This window comes from Rhinolophus hipposideros (assembly GCF_964194185.1).
Source record: "Rhinolophus hipposideros genome assembly, chromosome: 23".
NCBI lineage: Eukaryota > Metazoa > Chordata > Mammalia > Chiroptera > Rhinolophidae > Rhinolophus > Rhinolophus hipposideros.
The window spans coordinates 29,968,713-29,977,023 of record NC_138069.1 but is presented as its reverse complement, the minus strand read 5'-3'; positions in this window follow the sequence as shown (position 1 = coordinate 29,977,023).

Genomic DNA, 8,311 nt, shown 5'->3' with positions numbered 1-8,311 from the left:
AGCACTAGACTTGCATCTAAAAGGAGCTGGGGGACAAAGGGGAGTCTGTTCACGTCACCCAGATCTCCTCCACACATGTCCTCTGGTGTTGGGGCAGGATGGAAGAATGGAAAGGCAGAGGGGTCTCCTTACTTAGCTGCCCACATCGAGGGGCTGATCCCCTTTACTTGAGTAGCTGCTGCTTCCCTGGATAATAGGACTGACATTTGGCTCCCTCTGTGTGGCTGCCGTCTCATGGGGAACATGCATTGAGCTCTTTGCAGAATACTGTGGGGTCACTTCCTGCATGATCACCTATATGGGTCACCTGACTTGGGCTCCAGCTGCTTCTTTCCCTTCCCTTCCCCAACGAGAGGCAGTCTTGCTTACATCCCTTTTCTCCTACGGTCATCTCATCTAGTCAGCAGCTTACTTGGGAAATAATGAATGATAGGAGAGCTCAAGTCCCACTTCCCAAGGTGTCCTCTCAACCCAGGGGAAATGTGCACGTCCTTGTCATACCTGAGAATCCACAGATGCCTATTTCCTGCCTCTTTTTCCAATAGCATCAGGCACTCTGCTAGCCATGGGTCAGAAACAGTAAAAGGAAAAATCCTTCATTCTGTTGATGTTCCTATGAGTTTTAAAAATCCCTCCCAAATCTCTCCACCTTGATTCAAATCTGCTAAGCACACAATCCTTGAGAGAAGGGCCAGGTGAGAACAAAAAGCTGAGGTCACATCCCACTAGAGGCTCAGTGTAAAGCAGAGGGCAGCGTGCAATCCCTTCACTTGAGGACTCAGAGCTACTTAGGGGCAGAAAACCAGAGCAGAACCAACCACGAGGATGTCCACCCCCGAGACGGTGGGCATCTTGGGGAGGTTACTAGACTTACCACCGAAAATAGGATCAAGAGCTTAAGTCACTTTGATTTAAATCTCAAAGTACTGGGTGACCACAGTTACAAATAGTGGAGTGCCATCTTAAATAGAAGTTAGCTTGTCAAGTCAGCACTCTACGTGGAAATGTCAAAAGTTAAATTACCATCGAATGCTTTAGCATGATACCATGTGGAAGACGGACATGTCTCAGTAAGTTCAATCAGCCAGTGTTTCCCTAACTGTTCAATATCCCTGACTCCTAGTGTGACCATCAGCTGAAGCCATTAGTTTCAGTGCCGTGCTGAACCCAAAACACATGACTTTAAACCTAGAACCACTGTGTACGTGGTGATGAGAGGCCCCCAGGAACTGAGTTCTCGGGAGGGGGTAGAGATTCCCTCAATGCTCCCACCTGACACTCCCCCCAGAGCACCCACTGATTCAGTGGAGGGTGCACAGAACTGCCTGCACTTCAAATTCTGTCCTTTCCTCCTCTCTCCTCTCTCAAAATTGTATTGTTGAATAGGTATAACTTTACTGCATGTGTAATGTGAAACCCCTGAAACCATATAAAAAATACTTAACCCAAGAAAAAATACTGGAAGAGAATGCATCAAAATCTTAGCCATGATAGTCCTTAGGTACTCTATTCTTCACATTTCTACATTAAGCATATAAAACGTCTACAATGGTAAGGACCCCATGGGTCGCTGTAGGGATTGATGGTGCTTAAGGCAGGACATGCACACATAGTAGGCCATATATATATATAGTTAGTATCAGGAAAAAATAAAATTTAGCCCTCTACGATGTGGCAGGAAAGAGGTAGCAAAGGAGAAAGCCTACCAGTGGGGAGTCACCTCCCCACCCCTAAACTTTCATGAAGTTTTGTGGCTTTCTTTATCCCCTGCCCTCTCACCCCTGGTGACTTGGATGTTTTGGGGCAGATTGCAGAGAGTTATATTGACCAGATGTCAGAAGTAAACCCTAAGAAGGATCTAGAAGACTGGGAGGAGAAAACAGAAGGTGAGAAGGAGAGGCTAAGTGGTGACAGAATTTCCAGGAAAAGCTCTATTACTCCTGTTGTCCTGGGCTGGTCCCCCTCTCAGGACAGCAGAAGGAAGGAAGAGGATGAGTAGGAGCTTGGGCTCTGCACTCCCACAGGCCTGGGATGTGAAGCTCAGCTCCGCCATGTGGACGAGTTCTTTAATGTCCGTTGGCCTCAGTTTCCTCATCTAGACTATGAGAGATGATAATAACTCTCACCGTATGGAGATGCTGTGGGAGGGAGATGAAAGGAGGTGCCGTGCCTGTAGGGTAGCTCAGCGCCTGGCATGGCGCGGAATTTCAAGAAATGGTAACCATCCTTATTATCAGCAACCTAAAATTCCTGTATAATTACGTGTGATTGCAAATGCTTCACTGTGTGTTGCAATTTACATAGAGTACTTCGCTATTTAAAAGCATATCTTTGCAATACTAATTGAAATGTGTCACCATCTACAAAATTGGCAAATAATACTGCCCCGCGTTGGTGAGAATGTGCGGAAATCGACACGCCTTCACTGCTGATAGGAATGTAAGAGGCACAATCTCTGGGAAGAGCTATTTGACAATATGTATCAGGTCCCTTAAACATGTCCATTCTGGGGCCAAACAGGGTGGGCAGAGAAGTGAGGTGGCGGTCAGAGATTAAGCAGATATGGGAGCAGCATGTCTGGTGGAGGTGAAATGCAGAAACAAGGACGAATCCATGGAAAGGACAGATCTTTAAGTATTCCCAGACCTTCCAGGGAGGAGGTGTAAAATGTCTGGTCAAACAAATCAAGTCTCAGGCGATTGTTAGAGAGAATGCTAATCTTTTAAGATTGAAGACACACACACACACACACACACACACACACACACACACAAATGTACTTCCAACTGCATATCCCCATTTGGAGGTCTCAAAGATATCTTCAACTTATCACACCCATGATGGACCTAAAAACTGACCACAGTCCATTCCTAGTACTGTTCATCTCCCAGCATTCCACTCTCAACAACACAAAAGATACCACAACTTACCAGTTGTTCAAGACCCATTCCAAGGAGTCATCCTTGCTTTCTGCTTTCCTTTTACTAGCATCACCCCAAACCCTCAAATCCAATTGCTCAACAGGTCCCGTCTCTTCTGCTTGCAGACTATGTCCTGAATCCAGTCACTTCTCTCAGTTTCCACTGCTACTATCTAATTTAGGCCACCATTATTTCCCACCTTGGAATAGCCTTGTCAATTATCCTACTTCTATTTTTTTTTTTTGTTCAAAATCAGTCTTCATCTTTTTAAATTAAATTGATTGGGGTGACACTGGTTAGGAAAATTATATAGATTTCAAATATACATCTCTATAATACATCATCTATATATTACATTGTGTGATCACCACTTGGAGTCAGTTTTCCTTCCATTTAAGGAGGTATCACACTCCCTACTTTTATTCTTAATCTTTCCAAGCCACTCTCCAGGTAACAGCCTGGATGTTCTTTTAAAAACATAAATCAGATTAAGTCATTCACTAGATAAGATTAAAACCCATCAATTTCTTTATGTTGTCTCCCTCTTCACCTCTGTCTCCTATCCATCTTTCCCTCACCCACCACCTTGCAGACACACACACCTTCTCTCTGCTCCTTAGACACGGCACACTTTCCCCCGGGCTCTTCCCTTAGCTTGGACTGCTCAGTCTTTGGCTCTTCTCAACTTTCAGTTCTCTCCTCAAAGAGATCTTCCCTGGCTAGCCCGGCTAAAAGAGCCCCTCTCATCACTCTCACAATACCTTGTTCAATTTCACTCACAGCACTTACCTCCATCTGAAACTCTGTTATTTCTTTGTTTACTTGTGCTTTGCTTATGTCCCCCCCCCCCACACACACACACACATGTAGAATGGGAGCCCCGTGACAGCAGAAGTCTGCTTACCTTGTTCATTGTTTATCTTCAACACCCAGTTCACGAGAAGTGCTCAAGAATTAGTAGGGAATGTATGGGTCACACAAGGTTCTGGCGCCTCCCACTCCAGGGTCCTCTGGTCATTTATGACTTCAATGTTTGTGATAAGAAGAGGCAGAAAAGTGGGAGAGGAACAGGCGACTGATTCCAATGAAGAGATGAGGATGAATGCATCTTGTTCAACCAAAAAAAAAAAAAACCACAGGAGCGCTCAGGATTTGGCCTGGGCTTTTTCAGAGCAAGGTGATGGCAAGATAAGAAGCAACAGCTTCTGGATCCTTGTCACCTGTCCATGTGATTGTTCTATGTGTGTCTTGTCACCATCTCTGTGGTGCCACGTCACAATGGTGTGCAAAGGATGAGAATTCACTCCATCCCAAAGGAACTCCTCTCGGGACATCTGATTGCGTGGCGTGTAAACAGTTGATGAATGAAATGTTGAAACATCACTGGCCTGCACAGCAGTATTCACAGCTCTCCACACTCCAGCCTCTTTCCAGATCTAATATCAGTCTTGACGTCAATTTCCCCACCTATACAATGAGAACCAAATGATCACTAAGTCCCTTCCAGCCCTAATGTTTTAGAATGCTTCTCTTAGACATGAATTCCTTCCTCCGAGCAAATTGATTTGCTTACTGCCCTCCACCTACACATAAACCTAAAAATATTTGCTTTTGTTTACACTGGTCCTCTACTAATAATGCTGTCATTTCTTTTCTGCTCTTTGAAATACTATGTGCTCTTAATGATCAATGGAATTTCTCCTCCCTTTCTTCTTCCATTTTTGTCCCAGCTAAAAATGTTTCCTTTTTACAAACTCTTGGACATTTATTGTATTATCCAGGAATTAGTAAACTACATCCTGCAGCCAAGTCCAGGCCATGGGCCAAATCTGTTTGTTTTTCTAAATAAAGTTTTATTGGAACACGGCCATTCCAATTTGTTTATGTCTTATCTATGGCTGCTTTTGCTACAATGCTAAAACAGCAGGGTTGAGTAGCTATAACTGAAACAGTATGGCTCACAAAGCCTAACTATTTACTGTCTGGTTTTTTATTAAAAATGTTTGCCAACTCCTCGTTAATCCATGCTTCCCAAACTGGAGTACACAAAGACCCAGGCTGAGATCTAGACAGAAGATATCCAACGCCACAGGTCAACATGGTATATCTTCTTAGAGCATCAATATTATTAGAAGACTGGGGAAAATATGGCTAATAGAATATAAATGTGGACATTAAATTTATATTACAGAGTGGAATCCAGCATTTGCATGAAATTATAAGTTAAAATCTTGAATATGACCAAAATTCCAGGCTTGGGAATTCTAGGCTTGCTACTTCACTGTTATTTTGGTATAAAATTTGGGGAAACACCCATCTATGCTACTTAATTTGAGATGAAAGCACATGTCTTAGGGGTTTTGTATTCTTACAACTTCTGACACAGTGTCTGACTATAAGAATTCCAGAAGGGCTGGGGCCATTTACCAAGGGAAATCCTAAAATGTCCTTGCCTATCAGGATGGTTAATGGGTTTCGGCCTGATGGCAGCGAGATGGGCCACAGGACCTGACCTGCAGAGGTCTCATCCACTGTAGGGGGATTGGGTGTCTTATTAGTGCCTTGACTGTCTCTATGGCAACAAAAAGCCTAATGACATTTTGGTATATTAACAATGTTTGCAACAATGCCATCACCAATTCAAACCACAAATCAGTTCCTTCCTGAGCTGAAGGCAGAGACAATCTTATAAGTGAATGAGCGATGACCTATGTAGTTGTTTTGTTTGGCTTTTCGTTTTCCATTTATTTATTTATTTGGAAAGAAAGGGAGAGGAAATACTACAAAGTTTACTTCATCATTCGACACCACCATTAGCGTCAGCACCCCCGCCCCACAATTTCCCTCACCCCAAACCATCTCTCTCTGACCTCTGAGAGGAGAACAATCCCTGTTGCATAAAACGATGAACGCTCCATGTCGTTTGATGTTGTTTATATGTGTTTTGTTTTTAAAAGGCAAACATCCCTAGGAAAGGATAACACAGAAAGTTCCTAACCTCTTAGTAAGATTCTGGAGGGGGCTTTGGCATTGAGAGAGGAGGAAGAAAGGCAGTCCAGGACTCTCAGTCAGTGTTGGAAGACCTGGAGGCCTACCCCAATTTTGCCATTGACCTGCTGGGCCATTCTGGGCAAGCCACTTTCTGCACCTTCATTTTTCTTTCCTGCAATACAAAAGTAAGAAGGTGGGTAATCTCCAGGAGCGTTTCCAGCTGTAAGATTTGACAGTTCAAGGAAGCATAATTAAAGGAAAGATCAAGATCATGACCTTGAATAGGCTTTGAAAACATAAACCAGATTGGAAAAGGTTACTTGCCAAATGACTTGTACTGTACGATCCTGCTCTAACTTTTTAATTTAATTTTTGGAATAAGTAACAGTCCATCCATATTGCTCAAAAAAAATTTTTTTAAGGCATACATTTAAAAATCTACCCCCTTCCCTCATCCCAAACCTCTTTTCTCCCACATGCAAAAATTATTTGTTTTTGTACGTAAACTTGCAGAGTTTCTTTATGCACATACAAAAATAGGTGCACAGGCTTATTTTCTCCTTTGATACACAAAAGGTAGCATACTGTACATGTTCTTCTGTCCTTTGCTTTTTCTCTCCACTTAATATGCATTGGAAAATGTCCATCTTAACACAGAGAGTATCTCGACTTTTTTCTATACCTGCAGAGGACATACCATAATTTATTCAACCAGTCCCCTATTAATGGTTATGTGGATTGTTTCTGGTTGTCTTTCACAAGCAATACTTCAATAAATAACCTTGAACACATGTACTTTTGAACATGTACAAATATATCTATAGACAAATTCCCAGAAACAAAATTTCTTTTGTAATTTTGTGTGTTTTCATTTTTGATAAAGATTGTCACATTGCCCTCTGTGGAGATTATGCCAATTTACTCACTCACAATCAAAGTTTGAGTGCTTTACCCACAGTCTTTTCTACACACCACGTTACCAAATCTTGAATACTGACCAATGTGACAGGTTTAAAAAATGGTATCTCAGTGTAATTTTAATTGGTATTTATTGCCCTTTTGATGAATGAGACAGTGCATCTTTTCAAGTCACTAACAACCATTTGTAGTTCTTTCTCTATAAATAAGTACTTTTAGCCCTTTTTCACATATGTAGATTTTAAAAACACACAGTGCTGTATAGAGTTTATGGCCATGGACACATATAATGAAGAATGGGAGGGACACTCACTAACCTCGATTGAGAGACTGCCTCGGGATAGGAAGGCAGGGAAATGCGACAGTGGCGGGACTCAAAGGGACTTCCACTGAGTGTGTGACATTTTGTATCTTTAAAAAAAGACATGAAGCCATCATGGCAGAAAAATAGAAGAGGAAAGTACAAAGGAAGGAAAGGAGGGAGGGAGGGAAAGAAAGAGAAAATACGCTTTAAAATCAACGAACCATAACTTGAACCTCAGCCCCACACACGTGCTTGATGAGCTCTGGCAATTCTCCTGAAGTCCATCATTCCCAATTTCAACATCTACGGGATATAGACAAAGCCTACGTCGCAGTTAGTGTCATGACTAAAGGTAATCCACGGACAACTGTGATCAGCACATCATTGTAGCTCAAGTCATAGTATAATTGCTACTCTTAATTTGGTTATTATTATTCAAATAATAACCAAATGCAATGTCTCAAACCAAAAGAAAAGTCTGGTGACTTTCTTTTTTTTTTTTTGATTCAACTACCTCTTTTTCCTGTTGGGTTTCCCAAATAGTCTTCTTGATTAAACCACACCAACAGTTTCAACCTCTCTAACCTCTTTTCCAAATGGCCTCCCAGAGCTGCCCCATTGGCAAGACTCGTGAGCCTGGGAAGCCTGGGCGTGGTCAGGGGAAGGGAGGGGGAGTTTCCTCTGTGTTGTAACCCATGTTCCCAAGAACTATGACCTCTATTAGACTGGATGGGACTTTGGCTTCCCACTGTGGCATCTAGAGGGTCCAAGCCCAACATACCTCTTGTCTCAGAGAAAACCTTGGGCAAGAGTCTCCCCACCATCCCTCTGTGGGTATGACACATGGGAGCATTGCAACCGTGGGTTACCTGAAACCTGTATATAATTCTGGTGGCTTCAGAAGTGGCCACTTCCTCCCTCTCACCTTAGTTTGCATGACATCAACAGGCAGCTGACTGCCCCTCCACCCTACGCCCCGCCCCGCCCATGGCAGTGTGACTTCAAAACACTCCTTTTACAGGGAAGATTAGAGCAGTGAGCTTTGTATATTCCTTCTTACCCCTTTGGGTTATTTCATGAGTTGGAATGGTTTCTATTCTATTTTTTATTATTTTGATCCTAAAATATCAGAAAACTCGAGAGGAGAGGACAAAGGAAGAAAAGAGAGATGTAGGGG